Raw genomic sequence first — 20,692 nt, forward strand, 5'->3', positions numbered from 1 at the left:
CTGTACAGTGGGCAGGAGTCCCAGGTTTCAAAATGCAGTAGGCATCAACATATAATAAACAAAAGGAGGAGGTTAAACCTAGATTCAAGAATCCTGCATTTTGGGGGGAGTGGAGGGGCTAGGCTTGAAAAGCCTGTAGGTTTCCTCCTATTGTACAGTAGATATCTGTAATATAACAGTCATCAATGGTTTGTTTGCTAGTGTTGGGAGCTTCCTGAATGAGTGATGAGGGTTAACAGTGGCAGTGATTACTTAGTGATGGGTGCGTGCTACCCTGTGCAAGTTTTCTCTTTGTTAGTCTTGTCTCATGTGGCCTGGGAGGCAGGGGCGCGGTGAGTGTGTAGCTGGCTTACCTCGAGTGCTGGGTGGGTGGGTTGGTGGTGGATCAGGAGTGACAACGAAAGCTGCTGGTTTACCTGGAGTAATAGTCGGCTGGCAGTGTTGTTGAGCGGTATGTGGTGGTGTGTCAGGTGAAACCACTGCGAGAGCTGCCGGGCCCGAGTTATGATTGAAAGCGGTGGAGTTTATTAATTAGTGGCGTATTCACGTGGTGTAGTGGCTTAGGACAGTATTGGGACGAGCCAGTTTTTAAAGGGCTTCCTGAATTTCAGGTGGTTTTCAATGTTGCGAATGTGTAAGGGAATGGAATTCCAGATGGTTGGGGCCTGGACGGAGAAGGAGGAGCCGCCAAGCCTTGTGGAGCTGTGGGATGGGATCACTAGGAGAAATGTAGTGCGAGATCTAAGGTTCCTGGTATGGTTGGGTATGGGACAATTTTGTCTGAGGAATTCAGGGCCGGTGTTGTGGATTGCGCGATGGGTGATGCACATGGCTTTGAAGGTGATGCGTTGAGCAATAGGGAGCCAGTGGAGGACACGGGTAGGGCTGATGTGTTCTCAGGCGGGCAGGTTAAGGAGCAGGCGTGCCGCCGCATTTTGGATTCTTTGGAGTTTCCTTAGTTGGGATGCCGGGGTTCCTAGGTAGAGGCAGTTTGTGTAGTCAAAACGGGAGAGGATGATGGCGGAGAAACGGTGGAGATAGGTCAGGTAGGGGAAAATCCACCTAAGGATACACAAATGAAAAACAGGTTTTGGATACGATGGTGGTGCATTGGGTGAGGGATAAATCTGAGTCAAATTTGCATCCAAGGTTTTTTATCACGTTTGAGGGTGCCGGTGCTTGTCCTAGTGATTAGGGGCATGGGATTGGTTGGGGGATGAGTGATGTTTTCCTGCAGAGTAGGATTTCGATTTTCCCAGGGTTGAGGATGAGGTGGTTGGTCGTCATCCAGTGATCAATATCAGAGAGGCACGATGACAGGTCTGGGCTCCGAGATCCTTCGGAATTTGGGATTTTGAGGATGATCTGGGTATCATCTGCATAGTTGTAGCAGATAAGGTTGTACGAGCGGATTATTGCGGGAATGGGTTGCATGTAGAAGTTGAAGATTAGCGGTGAAGTGGACGCTCCTTGGGAGACACCTTTACAAACTGAGCGTGATATGGATGTGAACTGTTCGAGGTGCAAGATTTGCGACCCGTTAGAGATGAAGGCGGAGATCCACGAAGGGCTGTGCTTTTGATTCCTAGTGTTTGTAGTCTGACTAATAGAATCGAGTGATCGATAGTATCAAAGGCTGCTGAAAGGCTTAGCAAGATGCGAGCCGCGCAGCTGTCTAGATCGGCTGCTCTTTTTAGGTCATCCCAGATGGAGACTAGGGAGGCTTCTGTTCCCCTTAGTGGTCTGAAACCTGATTGTGCTGGGTCTAGGAGGTTTTTGGCTTCAGCAAATTGGCCGACCTGTTTGTAGGACACCCAATAAATCAGTTTGGCGATGAAACGAGTATTGGAGATAGGTCGGTAGTTTTGGGTGAGAAGTGGGCCAAGCATCAGTATTTTGAGAATGGGTTTGGTCTAGGATGTTTTTAGGGCTTTCAGGAAAGACCCTGATGTGAGATAGTGGTTAAGGATTGCGCGTGCGACGTTACCTCCACAGGGGGCGGCTAGTATTTTTTTGAGCCTTGTGGGTGGGCACAGGTCTTCCGGGCAGCTAACAGCGACAGGAATTCTTGGTGTGTGATGGGATAGAAAGTCAAAAGAAGAAGGCGATTGTAGCAGGGTGTGTGTTGGGGGCTGCGGACAAGTGGGTGGTGGTGGTAGGATTTTTAGTTTGGCGAGGATGGCGTTGTGTCTTTCGTTGGTGGCATTGTAGAAGTGGAGCGAGAGGGAGTCGCATAAAGCTTGGGTGCTTTGTGAGTTCAGGCGAGAGCATGAGGGGGGATTTGAATTATGCTATGATTTTATGTAGTTCCTTACTTCAGTTGCGAGCATTTTGGATTTGGTTCCCATAGAATGATTTCTTACTTTTTCTGATTTCCGATCTGTAGATTCTGGTTGTCCTTAGGGCGGTTTTGGTTCGGGCTGAGGGGCTGGCTCTCCAGGCCTGTTCCAAACAGTATGAGAGTTTTTAGAGGTTTGAAGTTGGGGGTGAACCACCTTGGGGATGGTCCAGATCTCTGTGGGGAATGTTTTGACAGAGTGAGGGGGTTTGAGGGCATCAGTAAGCCAGAGGTCGAAGGAATCTATTGATGGGGGTCTTTCTGCAAGGAGAGTTGAGGGAGTTGGAGTGAGAATTCAAGATCAGGGGTGATAACCACTTTGTTCCATAATGGGAAAGTAGAGGGGGAGGTTGGTGGTGGACGTGTTGGGCGCTGACCACAGTGTTGAGTGGTATGGTGCAACAGAGTGTTGAGTGATCAGACCACGACATGGGGAGTGGGGGCTGGGTAGATATGATTGCGGTGCTGAATATTGCATCAAGGGTGTGGCCTCTCGTGTGGGTGGGAGTGGGTGTGTGGTGTTTAATATTGAGTGTAGACTGTCTGTAAGTGACCTGGTCATAGGGTGTGAAGGTGAGTTGAACCATATGTTTAAGTCTCCTAGGATGGTGAGAGTTGGGTGTTGGATGGGGTTGGCGGCCAGTGCTTCACCAAATGTGTCTGCAAAGTTTTTATAACTGGGGGGTCTGTAGATGATTAGGAAGCTGTGTGAGTTGAATGGTGCGAGTTGGAGTTGTACCAGGAGGGATCCGTAGTCTGTGGTGCTGGTGGAGGTGTCCTTGGTTAATAGCTTGAAATGGTCTTTGTGTAATATTTCAAGACCACCTCCCCTTCGTGATCTGTTCCGAACGGTGAGAGTGTAACCAGGTGGGAAGGTCTTGTGCACGAGAGGTTCATATTCATCCGAGAACCAGGTCTCAGTAATGAAAAGGATATCTGGGTTTTCTTCTGTGATGAGGTTGTAGATGTGAAGCTTGTTTTTGGAGACATACCTGGCGTTGATGAGTGTGCAGGATATTTGGTGGGATGCCTTTGAGGATGGAGGGTGGGTAGCGTTGGGGGGGGGGGGGGAGCTTGGTCTGCTGTGGGGAAGGTAGAGGGGGCATTGGAAAGGGGGGAGGTGGAGTGTGGGGATGAGGGAGTAGTTTGAGTGGGTGGATAGGGGACGGGGAAAACGAGCTAGGACTGGGTTGGGTGCGGGTGGTGAGGTTTCGCTCCTATATTGCAGTGGTAGCGGTTGCGAACTGTGTTGGAGAATGTGTGATGCTGAGGGGGGAGGGAGGTATGGTGTCTGTGGTCTCGCCCTTTCCTTGCATTATGTGCGGTCATCTGTGTATGGGAGAGTGGGTGGTTCTTTGGTGAATGGGGTATTGGCTAGAGCTTCTATTGCTGCGCGAAGTGAGGGGAAGTGGGAGTTGGGAGTGGTGTGTGGTTGAATGGGGAGATTGTGAGTGGGAGGTGTCGGGGGGTTGGTTGCTGCTGCCGTTGGGGTGTGATATGCCTCTTAGGTGTCTTGCTGGATTCTCTGGTGCGTTCCGTGGGGCGATGCTATCTAATCCGTTTAACCATCGTGCCGCTCTTAATTGTGCAGAGCGGGATCTACGGGTGAGGGAAGAGTGTGACAGTTTGAGGCGGGAGGTTGTGGTAGGGGCAGGGGCGGGGGAAGAAGGGGGGAGAGGGATGAAAGTTAAAGGTGCACTGTGGAGGGGGGGTGGGCTGTGTGGTAGCAGGGGTAGTGAAAGACTGCGGTGGGTCTTGCTGGAGCTAGTGGTGTGCCAGGGAGCTGCACTGTTGTGGCCTGTGAGTGGCATGGCGCCTAGATGACTGTTACGGATTGAGGTCTAAGTTTCACTATGCAGGTTGAGTGCAAGATAGAACAGCACTACCTTTGTGTGCAGGGTGAACAAAGCTAGATTTGAGTGTCCTCTGTAGTGGGAGAGAGGCCTACACCTAACAATGCAATTTGAATACAAGCCTAAACACATCTACATTTGAGAATCCTGCATAATGGGAGAGAGGCTTAGACCTAACAATGCAATTTGAGTACAAGAGTAAACACAGCTAGATTTGAGAGTCCTGTATAGTGTGAGAGAGGGAGGCAGAGGCATTTGATCACAGTATTGTACAGGTGTAGGAAGGTTTGCCAAGTGGCCGGGCTTCGAGGGCAGAGTAAGTACTCTACTCCCCACCCAGGCCAGTGCTACCATACTAGTCGCTGCTGGTTGACGGCTGGCCACTGGCTTCCCCTACTGACACCTGCAGACACAACCTGGCGCCGCTTCAGTTGGAGACGCCCTTTGCCTCAGGGCCCTTAGCCGAAGGGGCTGCACGGGCAAAGGGCTGCCCTGGGTAGGCTAGTAAAAGGATCTAGATGGCCAATCAGGGCTCAGGGCGGGCTGGGAGGTGGGAATTAGGGCCGGTAAAAGGAACCAAGCAAGTCTGGGGAACGAGCGATGTGTGGGGCCTGGGCAGGGGATTCAAATTGGACAAAAGGGGTCAAAAAAGTCCAAGAGTGTCTTGGAGCAAATTGCCTCGGCCACGCTAAAACAAAAAATTCAGACTGAAGATTTAGAAAATCTTTTGCGACGGTCCAACATAAGGATTAAGAGGCTAGCGGAGGCGAACTCGGATGCAGACCCGAAATCTACTATGCAACACTGCTTCGCTACCCTGCTGACAGACATGGCTGCAGAGGAGATTAGGATTGATCGCATACACAGAGTGGGCCCTAAGAGGAGCAGAGAGGGGAAACAGACCAAGGGACGTCCTGGTAGCATTAGCGTCTTATGAAGAGAAAGGGATAATCCTTAGCGCTGCCCAGGGTCTGAACACGATCACAGGAAACTGTTCCCATGTAAGCTTATTTCAAGAGCTAGCTGCTACAACCCTCCAGAAAACAAGAGCAATGGGCCCAGTGACAAGAAAGCTTGCAGGGAAAGAAGTTCCCTATAAATGGACCTTCGACTGGTGTTCCCCTGGGAAGGACGAGAGCAAAGAGTCACCACATGGGTAGAAGGTCTGCCATCCTAGGCCTGGAAGCTGACAGAGCGGATTGGGGAGATCAAGGACGTGGAATACTACAGCAGAGACATAAGCCCTGGGAATGGAAGACCGTGTAAGGAAGGAGAGGGGACAAGCTGAAGGGACCCCGACTCAGTAAACGAGGAGAAGAAAAGGACAATACCAGCATAATGAGCAATACGGGAGAAGGCCGGGAAGACTGGCCAACCTGAGGAGAAGGGCGCGTACAAGAGGTGCCCATCAAGGAATGTGGGCATTGTTCATGGGGGATTAGCGGACCTGATCAGGAGGGAGAGAGGCACCACTTGGATCCTTAGAAGGTTAAAGTAACCTTAGGGGTTCGGGAGGAAGGTGGATCGGTTCCCACTGGTTGGGATGTATCCTAGGACACCGAGCCTGGTGCGGAGAGGGGTGGAGGGGTATGGGGGATGTGGAGTTCGGGAGATGAAGGTGGGGGGCCACATATAATGTCTATGAAGACATACGGGAAGAAGGGGCACTGGGGGGAAACACAAGGCTATGGGGGGGACTGCCAATAGAATAATGACCAGGCCTTTGCAAATGTATTCACACAATGTACAGGGCCTAAATACTCCGACAAAAAGGAAGAAGGCAACCACACAGATAAGGAGCACCGCAGATATAATACTTCTACAGGAGACACACATTAGAAAAGGAGATGGCCATAAAACACGAATACAGCAGTTTGCACAAATTCATCAGGCTAATGCCCGCAATAGAACGGCAGGTGTTCTGGTGGGCCTAAGGAACTCTCTGGGGGCAAAAATTATTAAAACTCTAGCGGACCTGAATGGGAGGTATGTCTTTTTGGAAGTGCAGGTTGCAAAGAGGATCCAGACAATAGGAACTCTTTATGCCCTCAACACAGGGCAACAGGCCTTCCTCTATCAGACACTAGGGAAATTGGAAAGGTTTGCTAAAGGGGAGATCATCCTCACAAGGGATTTCAATATAGCCTGGGATCCTGAGAAGGATAGAAGCGGCCAGGTTATTAGAAAGGGAATACACCCATCAGTGGTAGTCGGGGAGCTATTGGCGGGACAGGGGATGAGAGATCTCTGGAGGGCTACAAAGGGGCTGGACCCAGGATATACATGTTTCTCCCATGTCCACCAAACATATTCAAGGATAGATTATGCATGGAGCACCCCAGGAATTTTAGGGCATTGACTGACATGGAGGTCAATCTGATCTCTCTTTCAGACCATGCACCGATAAAGATATACCTTAAGGGGCTGAAACCAAGAAACCCACAGTGGACCTGCAGAATGCCGGGGGAGCTCCTTAAGGATGAAATCTTATGGGAAACGGTGAGGGGCAAAACTATGGAGTATTTTGCACTAAATGACTCCCATGGAGTCCCTTTAGGATCGGTGTGGGCCGCCTTTAAGGCAGTGCTGAGGGCGGACTTTATCTCCTTAAAAGCTCAAAGACGAAAAGAGAAAGACAAATTAGAAAATGAGCTGGAGGCAACGCTCGGACAGGACCAAATAGAGCTGGCTGGGCGAAAGAATAGGGAGAACTACAGCAAACTCAAGGAAGCACAGAGACAACTGTGGCTGCTCAGAACCACAAAGGTTGCGAGTGCCCTCTTAGGCCTTAAGCAGCGTTATTACGTGGGGGCTAATAAGGCAGACAAAATTCTAGCTAGGTTATTGAAGCACCAAAGAGGCCAACGTCACGTGGGGGGGAATAAAGCAGTCCGACAGATCATTAGTCACGGAGTCAGAAGGGATTGTACAGTCCTTCATGACATACTACAGGTAGTTGTATTCCTCCAAGCGCCCAGAGGACTATAGGATAAAGGCCTTTTTGAAATGGATAAAGCTGACTAAGATAACGGAAGAAGCAAGAGAGATGATGGAACAATGTATTTCGGTAGAAGGTGAACAAAGCGATAAACCGCCTCCCAAATAATAAGTCACCGGGACCGGATGGCTATATTGGGGTCTTTTATAAAGTATTCTGCAAAAAATTAAAAAGCTTCCTAACAAAACTATATAATACATTCTGAAATGGAGTAGGGATGACGCGCTTGATGACAGAGGTGAAGGTGGTGCTGTTTGAGAAACCCAACAAGGACCCTACAAAACTGCAGGTCGTATAGGCCAATTGCGTTACTGAATATAAAGGCTAAAATATACACCAGGACACTGGCAGAAAGAGCAAGGGGGGGTTTCTCCTAGGGGTCAAAGGGCAGGACTAATCAGGTTTTATAGTGGGCAGGCAAACAAAAAGTTGGAAATAATGCAAACACCGGCCACCCTGATTTCGTTGGATGCTGAAAAAGCATTTGACAGGGTGGAATGACCTTACTTATTTCAGACGATGGAACTAATAGGATTTGGGCCTAGATATACAAATGGTGGGGGTAAACTATAGAAACTCTTCAATTAGGTTAACGGTCAACAATCACATCTCCGAGGCTATAAAAATTGAACGTGGGACCAGGTAGGGATGCGCCCTGTCCCCACATTTATTTGCTATTTACTTAGAACCCTTGCTAGCGGCAACACACAGAATCTGGAAATAAAGGGGGTACCATTTGGTGGTGAAACGCATAAAACAGCGGCCTACACCAAATGATATGCTGTTAACATTAGTGGAACCAGTTACGTCCATCCCAGCCCTAGTGGGAATCCTAAAGGAACAAGAGGGGCTGTCGGGATTGAAAATAAATATGGGGAAATTGGAAAATTCTGGAAGTGGGTCTCCCCCAAGATATGGCCACCCAGTTACAGAGATGCTCCCCCTTTAGATCAGCCAGGGGTATTATAACATACTTAGGGATAAAACTGACTAATAAAGTCTTGGTGCTGTTTGCTTTATACAGCACCAAGACTTTATTCGTCAGTCTCTGCCATTCTATAAAGCAAACTATCCGGACTTACTCAAAAAGACACAAATAGACTATGCAAAGTGGAACCCAATGCGGATATCCTGGCTTGGATGAATAAATATGTTAAAATTGTGACTCTCCCGAGGGTATTATATAAGTTCCAAGCACTTCCTATAGCGGTCGCGAACGCCTTTTTAAAGCAGTAGACATCCTAGAGTGGATTTAGACCTGATGGCAAAGAGGTGGCATAGGGCTGCCAGATCTGTGCTGCTACTACGAGGCAATGTTATGCTTGAACTAAATTGGCGCTGGTGCGCAGTATATTCTGGGAGCGCTGGGAGCCATGATGGATATGTACTTCATGCCGCAGGGAAAAGCTGCACACATTTTGCTGAGTGTTAGATTCACGGTGCTGAGGAAAACATGCTTTCCAAACCTGGTATGTGGTCAAGGACATTTCTGCTGGGAAAGCTAACTTTGTTATGGTTTGTTACTGTTCTCCGTGGAGCGTGTTTTTAGAGAAGGGAGGCACTCTGCTCCTTGAGGGTAGCTCTCGATTGACCCAGCTGGCAACCGACGGCTGCTCATCAACTGCGCAAGTGCCATTTCCAGAAGGTTCGAAAACTGAATATATGCTGAAACCCAGAGGTGGTCAGGTGAGACTTCAGCCGGAGAAGGACGCTTAAGTCCGGCACTCCTGTGAGCTGTGGCGCTCTCGGCCTGGCTGTTCCCGGGGTCTTCCAGCCACTTCTGGGCGAGATGAGGAATTCTGTTACGCTCACGGTGATGCATTTCCTTTTGAATTCTTTGCTTCTTCTGTGATTTAGGTCTATATTACTTCTGTGAGTTATTCCTATGTTATTATTGGCTGCTTCTAAGCTTTGAATAAATAGCCGTATAAGAGCCGATTATCTTCTAAGAGTGTGTGGTTGTTGAGTTATTGCGTCTGTCTACGTTCAAAGTATTTGCTCTGTAATTGCATTGGTGATTTATGTTTTTCCGTGCACTTTGGGGAGAGCAATACATTTTTGGCGTCACGAACAGGATACTTGTGATGAGTGGTTCCGAGTATTCAAGAATCTGTTGAAACGTAGATAGGATTCGGTTGTCTTGCAAGTGAAGTTTTTGAGTAGTGAAGTTTTTTTTCCTTTGCCAGTGTGTGAGCGTTTGTGGGAGTGAGTGCAGCGTGGAGAGAAAAAAATAGATACAACAATGTTTTGTTTGCGATAATGAGTAGTTTGTTCAGGAAGAAGAGCGTTACCGCTGGCCGCGACTGTTCTGATGTTATTCCAGGCTGGACTAAGAGTGCATATGATAAATTGGCCCAGGCGTGGGCATGTGGTGCAGGTCTAAGTGAAACATGGGATCAAGGATTGGGAGATGCTGATCCGGCTGATGTAATGGCATGCTTGCAACAAGTTCCGGTAGAACGTGGCAGAGAATGTGCGGCATTAGGTAGGCGAGGTTGGGTTCTTTTGCATGTTTATAGGAAAATACATCAAATGAAGGTGGAAATGAAAAAAGAGGTTTTGCGATTAGAAAGAGAGCTAGCTGCAGAACGGCAGACTGCGTTACTGCAGCAGATTTAAATGAAACTGTTTAAAGATACGGCTGACACATATCAGGCGGTGGCCGAGAGGGCAGCAGTCAGAGTAGCCCGGTATAAATATAGGAAAAGACGGGGAGAAGTCAACAAAAGAAAGGTGGCAACTGTAATCGCTACTGCTGGTGTGGATTGCGATCCGGATAAGTGGGATGGTGATATTTTTGATTCAACCAGTCTGGAAAGTAATCCCGCAAATGAGTCTGACCCCAACATGGAAGTGAAACAGAAGACAGTGGCAGCTAAGCCCGTTAGAAAACGGCGAGCCGGACCCCACCCGCAGAATCCTGCTGGCAGAATGGTGGATTTAACCACGCTGGAGGATTACACACAACAGGAGGTTGGGGAAATTATTACCCGTTTGAGGCAAAAATTAGGGGAAGCTTTAGTGACATGGATGCTGAGATTACTAGATGGGGGTGCAGCAGGGTTGTTGGTAGATTCTACGGATTCCCCACATTTTTTACCCCTGTCAATTGACACCAATGTACAGGAGGTCTTAAGGGCAGGACCGTCCCCTGATGCAAATGGTCAAGATACTCAGGTGTCTTTGTTGCACCTGGTAGCCCAAGCATGTAACCTAAATACCCCATTACCACAGATTGGCCTAGTGAAGAAACGAAGTGGTATACGTTGAGAGAAGCAATTCAAAAAGTCAGGGAGCATGCTATGAAAGAGGCCATTCACAGATGCTCCTGATCACCTGGGAGCCGTGCCGCTCTCAGTTTCAACTCGAAACATGGTGATTAGAACTGCGCCACCTGCATACAAAAGTGTCATTATGACTTTGCTCGTAGGTATGACGGGCAAAGCTACTGATGAGGTAGCAGATGCCATTCGGCAACTTGCAGATTTAGGGGAGTGGGATAAGCGCGATAACAAGCCACGGGAGCAAGAGGGGCGTAGTGAGAGAAGAACCGAAGACAGGCGGCAAGATAGCAGAGACTCCCAAGTGTCCCGAAAGGACATGTTTTTGGCTTTGCTAAAAGATGGTGTGCCACACGAAGAAATTGATGGCATTGAAACCAGAGTAATGTATGAATTATACAAAAAACGAGGACTTGCCGCCAAAGAACGCTATAAACAGGTAGTCACCACGCCACAGGGGGACACCTCACCTTCTGCTCCCCCTGCGGAAGAACAAGACAAAGGGTCTATGGGGACACCTTCCCCGTACCAGCCAACATACGCTGATTTGAGAAAGGTGGTGAGTGCGATGTTAGAGGCGGAGTCGAGTCACACTCATTCGAAGTTTGACTAGGGCTTCGGCCAGGCTCCGGCAGCGTCTGCCCGCATAAAAGTGGATAGGCGGCCTCATGTTGATGTTAAGATTTTTTGGGGGCCAGGAAATACACAAGGGGTGCGAGCATTGATAGACACCGGGGCGGAGGCCTCTTTGATTCATAGAAATCCAACACGATTTAAAGGCAAAAAGTTTACTATTAGAGGTCTAGGGGGAAAGGAGACCCCCACAGTACAAACGAAAGTGGAGATGAAAATAGGCAATTTGAATAGGCAGAAATACCAAGTGTTGATTGTCCCGATACCTGAATATATAATTGGCTTTGACATTTTGGAAGGGTTAACCTTGGGACTTGGCGGTAAAACGTACCAGTTTGGGGTGAGTGCATTGATCTGTACACCCATTACCGTAGGCAAATTGAAGATGCACCCAGTGCAAGTGCCAGTGGCAACCAAGCGGGTAGCAATGAAACAATACCGCATTCCTGGGGGCACAAGGACATTTCTGACACCATCAAAGAGTACGTGGAGGCGGGTGTATTACGCCCTATTACCACCGCATGGAACAATCCGCTCTGGCCTATTAAAAAGGGAGATGGGTCGTGGAGGATGACAGTGGATTACAGGGAGTTGAATAAACACACTCCTCCCTTAGTGCCTGCAGTCCCAGATGCCATTACCTTGATTGAGAATGTCCAAAAGTTTGAGGGGACTTGGTATGCAGTGATCGATTTAGCCAATGCATTTTTCTCCGTGCCAATTGCTGAAGAGTGTCAAGAGCAGTTTGCATTTTCGTGGAGTGGACGTCAGTACACTTTCACGAGGCTACCTATGGGGTAAATACACAGCCCGACTATCTGTCACCGGCTGGTGGCGGAGCACTTAGACAAGATACCGTGTAAACCTGACATACAAATCTCTCATTACATTGATGATATTTTGATTCAGGGCAAGGATGAGCACAGTGTGCAAAGCCAGTTAGATGTCATTATGGAAGGATTGAAGAAGGAAGGGTGGGAGATTAACCAGAGTAAAATTCAAGGTCCAGCTGAAACAGTGATATTCCGAGGGATTCAGTGGCATCATGGGCATCGGGAAATGGTGCCAAAAGCCCGACAGAAAATACTTGAATTCACCACTCCAATGAACAAAAAGCAAGCTCAGCAGTTTATAGGGCTGTTTGGGTTTTGGAGACAGCACATTCCCCATTTAGGGCAGATATTGGCCCCCCTCTACAAGGTGACACAAAAGAAATATGAGTTTCAGTGGGGGGAGGAGCAGCAGAAAGCCTTTGAGATGGCGAAAGACACCGTGTAACAGGTGCTTGATTTATGCCCATTGAAGGAAGGCGAAGTGGAATTAAATGTGTCTGTAAAAGACAATTATGCTAACTGGAGTGTGTGGCAGAAACAAGACAGGAAACGTGTGCCATTGGGATTTTGGAGTCGTAAGTTGCCCGATGCTGGTAACTCATACACTCCGTTTGAGAAGAAATTGCTGGCGTGTTATTGGGCTCTTGTTGATACCGAGCAGATGACGGTGGGCCATGATGTATTCATGAGACCAGAAATACCAATCATGCAATGGTTACTGAGCTCTCCTAAAACGCATAGAATAGGACATGCTCAAGAAGCCAGCATAATTAAGTGGAAATGGTATATTCAAGACAGAGCCAAATCAGGAAAGGGTGGAGTGGCAAAATTACATGAGCAAGTAGCCAACATACCGCCCTCAGATTCCATACCACCGGAAGTGCCTGAAAAACTTGAGTCTCCCGTGAAATGGGGAGTACCTTACAGCGATTTGACCGTGGAGCAAACAGAGCATGCTTGGTTCACGGATGGTTCAGCTCGATATGTGGGAACTGTGCAGTACTGGAAGGCAGTGTTGTACAATCCCAAAACAAAAAAGATGTTGACGACGACAGGGAAAGGGAAGAGCAGTCAGTTTGCAGAGCTTTACGCAGTTTATCGAGCATTGAAACAAGAGACCCCTGGTCAATGTTATGTGTACACAGACTCATGGTCAGTTGCGAATGGATTGGCAGTGTGGTTGGCAACTTGGCAAAAGAATGGGTGGAAGATTAATTCAAAAGAGTTGTGGGGAAAAGAACTGTGGCAAGATATTGCAGAAATGTTATCACAAAGTGAAGTTACTGTATATCATGTGGATGCGCATTGTGCCACAGACTCATTAGAACGTTGGTTTAATTCTGTTGCAGACGAACACACCAAGTTTTCATCTGTGGATGCAAAGGCTCAGGAAGACTATTTGGAGGGTTTGGCCAAATGGGCCGATCAGAAATGTGGGCACCTTGGAGAAAAGGCTACTACAAGGTGGGCACAAGCTCGAGGAATCAGTCTTCCTTTAGAAGTAGTGAAAATGATCATTTTGCAATGTCCAGTGTGCCAACACCAATTGCATAGACCGATCCCTCAGATTGTTCAAGGCACATTGAGAAGAGGAAAATTACCAGTTCAAATTTGGCAGATTGATTATATTGGTCCCATGCCAATCAGTAGAGGTTGTCAGTATGCATGCACTATTGTGGACACATACTCAGGATATTTGATGGTTTTGCCGTGCAAACGTGAAACACAACTGAACACCATCAGGTCGTTAGATCAGATCATACTACATTATGGAGTGCCTTTGCAGATTCAAAGTGACAATGGGTCACATTTCAAATGCAAATTAATCCAGTAGTTTTGTCAGGAAAAGAGCATTGAGTGGTTGTACCACGTTCCTTACTACCCAGCTGCTTCAGGGTTAATTGAACAAATGAATGGGTTATTGAAAGAACAGTTGCGCAAATCTGGAGACGGCAGTTTGGCAGGCTGGCGTGATCATGTGTTTGATGCGGTGCAAGTATTAAACAATAGGCCTGTGTATGAACATGAAACTCCTTTGATGCGATTAATGACTCCTACTTTACAGGTTCAACCCAATTCAGTCAGAGAAACACTATTGTACTGGGAAATTACTCCAGGTTCTTTAGCTCCCTATCGAGCAACTCCAGAGTCAGCAGGGGTAGACTTGCATTCCCATGAAGAAATCAAATTAGACCCGAGGGATATTTGTAATTGAAACAGGGATTAGAGTACAAATTCCCCCAGAGCATATGGGATGGATTGCCCCTAGATCTGGCATAGCACTGAAGGGAGTTCAAGTGTTGGGAGGGATAATAGATGCTGATTACCAAGGCAAGATTAAAGTCATCCTAATGAATAGTGGGGACCAATTGGTATCAATCCAAAAGGCTGATCGAGTGGCCCAATTGATAATTATTCCCGTTAAATTGTCCATGATTAAGAAGGGGGAGCCTCCTACAGTGTTAACTACCCGTGGGGACCGCGGTTTTGGCTCGTCACACAGTATGGTACCGGGTGCAAAGGTGTGGGTAGAAAAGCCAAGTGGCCCAGCAGTGCCCGCAGATGTCATTGCATCAGGCAAAGATCAAGTAGTTTTAGTTATGGAGCCTGGTAGAAAGAAATGGCAATATGTGCCCACAGACAAATGTTACCTGAGAGAGTGATGTGCAACACTGATATCTCTTTTCTGGGTTTGCCTTGATGATCCTGTGTCTGGCTGGTGTAATTGTGGTACTAAATGGACTCCATTTGGGAGAGTTAAACAGCCTGCTGCTACCAATGAAAAATGTCACATCTGTGCCAGTGATCAAGGGGATACTGATAGTGATGAATAATGTTGTCCCAAAGCAGCCTTATGCCGATGCCGAAGCCAGCCAGACCGAAGACATGGATTCGTGAAATGCGGCAAACAAATGAGGAGCAAGTGAAAACAACCTTGATGCCAGTCATGCAAGATGCACTTTCAGGAAGGCGAAAACATTCTCCTATGATCACCCAAACGGAGAATGTGAGAATATATCTGGCACAGCAAGTACTGAACATATAACACTTTTGTCTTACTGATGTGCCCAATGCTGAAGCTTTATTGACTACGTGTTTAGTAGCAGTGCCGACGCCTGCTCCGGTTTTAAAGCATATCTTCGGCGTCACACACAATGATTCTTTGGTTCAAGACTCAGATATTAGGCAATCTTTTTCCGTTTATGAATATTGTAGGTTCTGCCAAGAGACTGATCGTAAATGAAGAAATTTGACACGTGTTATTACTTATAATATAACCCAAGGTGATGTGTTATTTTATGACCTGCAATGCGCAAGAAATTAGCAAATGCCGACAGATCGAGTTAATCAACCAGCACAATCATACAATGTTTGAGAGACGACTATGTTCGCGAGTGCCACACAAATGCACCAGTGTAAATAATACTATGTCTTGTAATCATACAGTGATAGCAGCCAGTCATTTGAATCATGTGAAACTTCCAACAGGATGGCTCTTTTCATGTGGTAATATCACATACACTTATATTCCAGCTAATATTTCCGGAGGTCCATGTGCTTTAACTCGATTAGGACTAATGATGTTTCCTTTACACCCAGCGACAACTCGAGGTAAAAGATCAACTTTCGAATCTGTAGGTCTATCTCCTGATTGTGATTCACATGTACACTTGTTATCAGAAGCTGAGGTTCTAGCATTAACCCTTTCATTAGTGGGAGTTTGGGGTTTAGCTGCTGGAGGTTACAAATCTTTGATGAAATTAGCATGTTTAGTAGTCAAAAGCCTTAATCATACTTCTCAAGTATTAGAAGAATTACTCCTTGATAGTCAAGTTATTAGAAAAGCAACTTTGCAGAACAGAGCTGCTGTTGATTATCTATTGCTAAAGCATAATTTAGAGTGTAACGGATTTGAAGGTATGTGTTGTTTCAATTTAAGTGACCATTCACGATCTATTGAAAGTCATATTCGAGGTTTGAGGGATCTCATTTCTCAAGTGTCTCAAGATCGTACTGGGAATTCGTGGGATTGGTTATTTTCATGGATACCTGATATTGGAGGTACACTACGTTACGCTTTTGCTTGCATTTTCATTATATTGTCTATCATAATAGCTTGTTGTTGTTGCATTCAATGTATTCCCAATTTAGCTTTAATGTTTCGTAGGTTTCAGAGACCGGTTCCTTTGCCACCTGGCTATGGAAGGTAAATATCCAAGGGTGGAATTGTTATGCTTGAACTAAAATGGTGCTGGTGCGCAGTGTATTCTGGGAGCGCTCGGAGCCATGATGGATATTTACTTCATGCCGTAGGGAAAAGCTGCACACATTTTGCTGAGTATTAGATTCACGGTTTTGAGGAAAACATGCTTTCCAAACCTGGTATGCGGTCAAGGACATTTCTGCTGGGAAAGCTAACTTTGTTATGGTTTGTTACTGTACTCCGTGGAGCCTGTTTTTAGAGAATGGAGGCAGTCTGCTCCTTGAGGGTAGCTCTCTTTTGACCCAGCTGGCAACCGACGGCTGCTCATCAACTGCGCAAGTGCCATTTCCAGAAAGTTCGAAAACTGAATATATGCGGAAACCCGGAGGTGGTCAGGTGAGACTTCAGCCGAAGAAGGACGCTTACATCCGGCACTCCTGTGAGCTCTGGTGCTCTCGGCCTGGCTGTTCCCAGGGTCTTCCAGCTGCTTCTGGGCGAGATGAGGAATTCTGTTACGCTCACAGTGATGTATTTCCTTTTGAATTCTTTGCTTCTTCTGTGATTTATTTCTAGATTACTTCTGTGAGTTATTCCTATGTTATTATTGGTTGCTTCTAAGCTTTGAATAAATAGCCGTATAAGAGCTGATTATCTTCTAAGAGTGTGTGGTTGTGAGTTATTGCGTCTGTCTACGTTCAAAGTATTTGCTCTGTAATTGCATTGGTGATTTAGCAGGTATTCTTTGGCTCCATGGGAAGGACAGGCCCCAGAGTGCAAGGTGTAGCAGTGCACTTCGGACGACATGTGATATTTGGGATAGGTGGATGAAAAGGGGGCAACTTTCTTCTATCCAGTCACCCTTTACCCCCATGTTTGATAATCTGAACTTCACCCCAGGTATGGTGAAGGGCGCCTTCACACGGTGGAGAGACAGAGGGTGTGTAAAGCTTAGTGTCATTCCAGGATTGTAAGTTGATGTAGGAATGGGGGAGGGAGATAGATTCGAATACATACAGACGAGACATTGTTTGCAACAGAAGGAAATTTGGCAAGCAGAAATAAGCCAGCTGACAAGATTTGAGACATACATCACCTCTCACACGGGGGACAAACATCTAGTGGCAGACATATATAAGCCAAGTGGGGACTCAAGTGGTCTGTCGTGGTCATTACAGTCTTTTTTTACTGCCTGTTGGAGCAAGGAGGAGCAACCAACAGCATTGTGTGAGCTTGAACCTATTTATTCTCATTTGCAGCTCAGAGCCAAGTCGGGACTCAAGTGGTCTGTCATGGTCCGTCGAGGGGCCAGAGGTCCGGAAGTCTGGAGTAATTACCAGCATCTGAAGCAACACAGGAACTACGAGCATCTCCACTACGGATAAGCAGCGGCTGACATACATGGTGTAACACTCTAGTAATTGTACTCGACTAACTCATAAGAGGGAGACTTTGGGCCAAGCCCCTTTGATCCTGTGAAAATTGCATTTGGCCTGTCACTGATACTATTGAATAAAATAATGGGAAAAAAAAACCTCTTCTGCAGCAGGAAGGACATGGTGAGACACGCATATCCTTTTGCAATCATTCTCACACCACAGTAGCAATCCCTTACAGTTAACAAGCATATTGCAAGGGAGACTGCAGGATTTTATTTCCTTTGATCCCGTGCCAGCATAATCCCTCTGCCGCCAGCTGCACATTGCTTTGGATAAATCCACAGCAAACATTCACCCGAAAAACGGCCCCCAGAACAGACATGACAGCAGGATTTTGGGCATACCCACACAATTAAGTATGACCACCTGACACTTGCTCACTCTCATATCTCAGCCTCGAAAATTTTAACCTGACCACAAGTGAAGTATCCAAGATAATTGAAACATACGCACAGCGATCTGCAACAGTGACTGAAAGCGCCCTGCCTTGTCTCACCTGATCTCCTTCAACACTGTCATGATCACTGCTTCCAAGGAGCCAGGACCAGCCCAACGTACTTGGAAGCAGGCCCCTAATCCTAAGCCTAGGCACCAGCCGGTCCCTACTGGGACCTTTTGGACCTTGTCCTGGCGCCAGTGGCACCAGGCTCATCAAGGCCATCGGTCCCGGCACTGGAAGCGCCGGGCTCATATTATATGTAAAGATGCTTGGGTGGACTTACCTGCAGCAGACCATGCTGCTTACTTACCAGCTACATAGGAATCCTCTGTAAACCGGAACTATTTTCTTACCTGGGTGGGGCAAGCTCCACGCCCTGGATACAACACTGGAACTCTTCTGGAACAGGAACTCTTTTCTTACCTAGGCGGGGCCCTGGAGGAAGACGCCTCATCACTCCTAGGCTATTTAAACCACACCCGATTGATGAAGCGTGCTTCGCGTTATTCTGCATCTGCAGCGGAACGCTCACCGAGTCTGTTCCAGCTTTTCTTCTTCCGATCCTGTACCTGCAAGAACAATACTTACCATTCCAGTATCCAGTCTTCCGCAGCGCCTGTAAAAGACAAGAAACAACAGGTTAGCACGACGACTTCACATGCAACGCATTCCTTACCTGGTCCATCGGCAGCGACCATTTCTTCACGCTGTGAAGGAAAGAGACAGTTAAAGCGCTTGCATATACTCACGCATTTCCAAGCGCTTCTTTCCAAGGCTCTGGCTCCAGCTTTGGCTCTCTTCATACCATCTTCTAACGCTAGAGCCCTGCAAAACAAATAGAACAAAGCATTATTCCGAGCCCTCTTCAATACTTACGTGTCCACGCACCTAAAGACTATATGGACTAAAAGGTGTCCGGAAACTCACCACTCGTGCTGTTAACGGCGGTTGCGATCCTCTGATGTTAAGAGGCCTACGTTTCACCCAGTGAAGGAACTGGCAACGGCACCCTGCACCAGACGCAGATGGAGAGCCCAGCATTCACCGATCTAAGGTGAGCACGTTTACCTGGGGGCTCTACGGAGAAGCTAGACTAGAGAGAGAGAGAGAGAGAGAGAAGGACACTCAATTGCCCAGATCTTTAACCCCATATATTCTTTCATCTGCAGAAATCTCACCCTTCGAGTTCGACACACAGTGCGAAGAGGCTCAGCCCCAGAAGCCAATTGAGTCCTGCACATCACTTTGAGTCACAGACTAATTCCTGCCTAGACCAGCGCCTCCGTGGGAATCAGGTGAGCGTTACAAACACCTGCAAACACCTGCGAAGTGCGAACAGAGAAGTCGGGACTGCTGTCTGATAATTTTATTCCCTTGTTCTGCTCCGGACACAAATCCCGAGGAACCCGTAAAAACAAACATTAGCCACCACCAGCAACAGAAAGCTCCCGAGAGAAAGGCGGCACAGCAGTGCAAAACTCCATCTATAGTACACCCCAGGAAACGACAGCCGCGAGAAGAACATCGACGGAAATGGAAATGACGGCGCAGCCTGGGAGAATGGTTCCCGCAACAGGACCCAACACTAGGCAAAGAGACAAAGTAGAATTAACCTGAGACAAAAACTCCATATGCATTTCACCTGGTTGAACAAGAGAGCAGGCCACAAATCAAACAACAAGAGAAATTAATCAAACGTCTGACCTGCAGATTAATGTACAAAAAATGATAGGGAATCTTATACCAAACAACCACCATTGGATTATCGGAAACAGGAGGAACCTTCACCTACATAAGCAGATGCAGAGATTCAAATGGAAGCCATTATAGAAAATTCCCACCCTTCCATACAACAAAGTGGTCTTACGCCTATGGCATCTCGGTTGACCTGTATTCCCATATCAAACATTGACATGATTCAAACAGACCAAAAGTTGCAGGGCTACAACATCTTGAAAAGGATATGCCGACACAACTGCTGAACATCACATTAGTACAAATGAATGATACAGCATAAGCTTCCCTTTACCAAGAAATGATTAAGAATGTAAAATCTTTCAGTGACACGAGAGATAACATGCAAGAAAAGTCACAAATATAATAGACAACATCAAAAACTGGGACAAATAATTGATATTCCAGCCCATCAGTGTACCTATCCTCCAAATGACATCAAACAATCTAACTGTCAATTAGAAATCAACAAGAACACAACAGAAATGGAAAACAGGAGCATAAAATTGACTCAAGATTCATCACATTGAAACTGCATTAAATGATTACAGTGGTGTCAAGCGGAGAGCAGCTAGACTCTCACTGGACATAACAGAAATGGAGTTTCTAAGGGCAAATCAAGAAAAACAACAGAATTTATTTCAATCCAAAAAAAAACATTGGAATGCACGCAACAACAAAAAGACATGACATCAATGCCGCTATACAATAGTAAATCACGACAAATAGAGTAGCAGGAGCACATTTTTACATTGTAGATCCTTCACAACGACAAACCAACAATACATTTTCTTTTGAAAACAGAAAAGAATCTATTTCGCCAATCTATTTCTGCTGAATGATTATCAAAAAACATATCAAACAATACCAACAACGATGTTAGACTTGCAAAATGTATTAATGACCGAAGCAACTCAATCTTTAATTCCCTGTATGAAATTAT

The 20,692-nt window shown here is 46.7% G+C and overlaps 1 protein-coding gene across 2 annotated transcripts in view; it reads right to left on the reverse strand.

Moving 5' to 3' along the window:
• Positions 1-20,692, reverse strand: part of LOC138526301 (E3 SUMO-protein ligase RanBP2-like) — a 1,824,256-nt gene that overhangs the window by 1,483,252 nt on the left and 320,312 nt on the right. The window lies entirely within an intron of this gene.

This window comes from Ambystoma mexicanum, chromosome 7p, assembly GCF_040938575.1.
Source record: "Ambystoma mexicanum isolate Mex_15411 chromosome 7p, UKY_AmexF1_1, whole genome shotgun sequence".
Lineage (NCBI taxonomy): Eukaryota > Metazoa > Chordata > Amphibia > Caudata > Ambystomatidae > Ambystoma > Ambystoma mexicanum.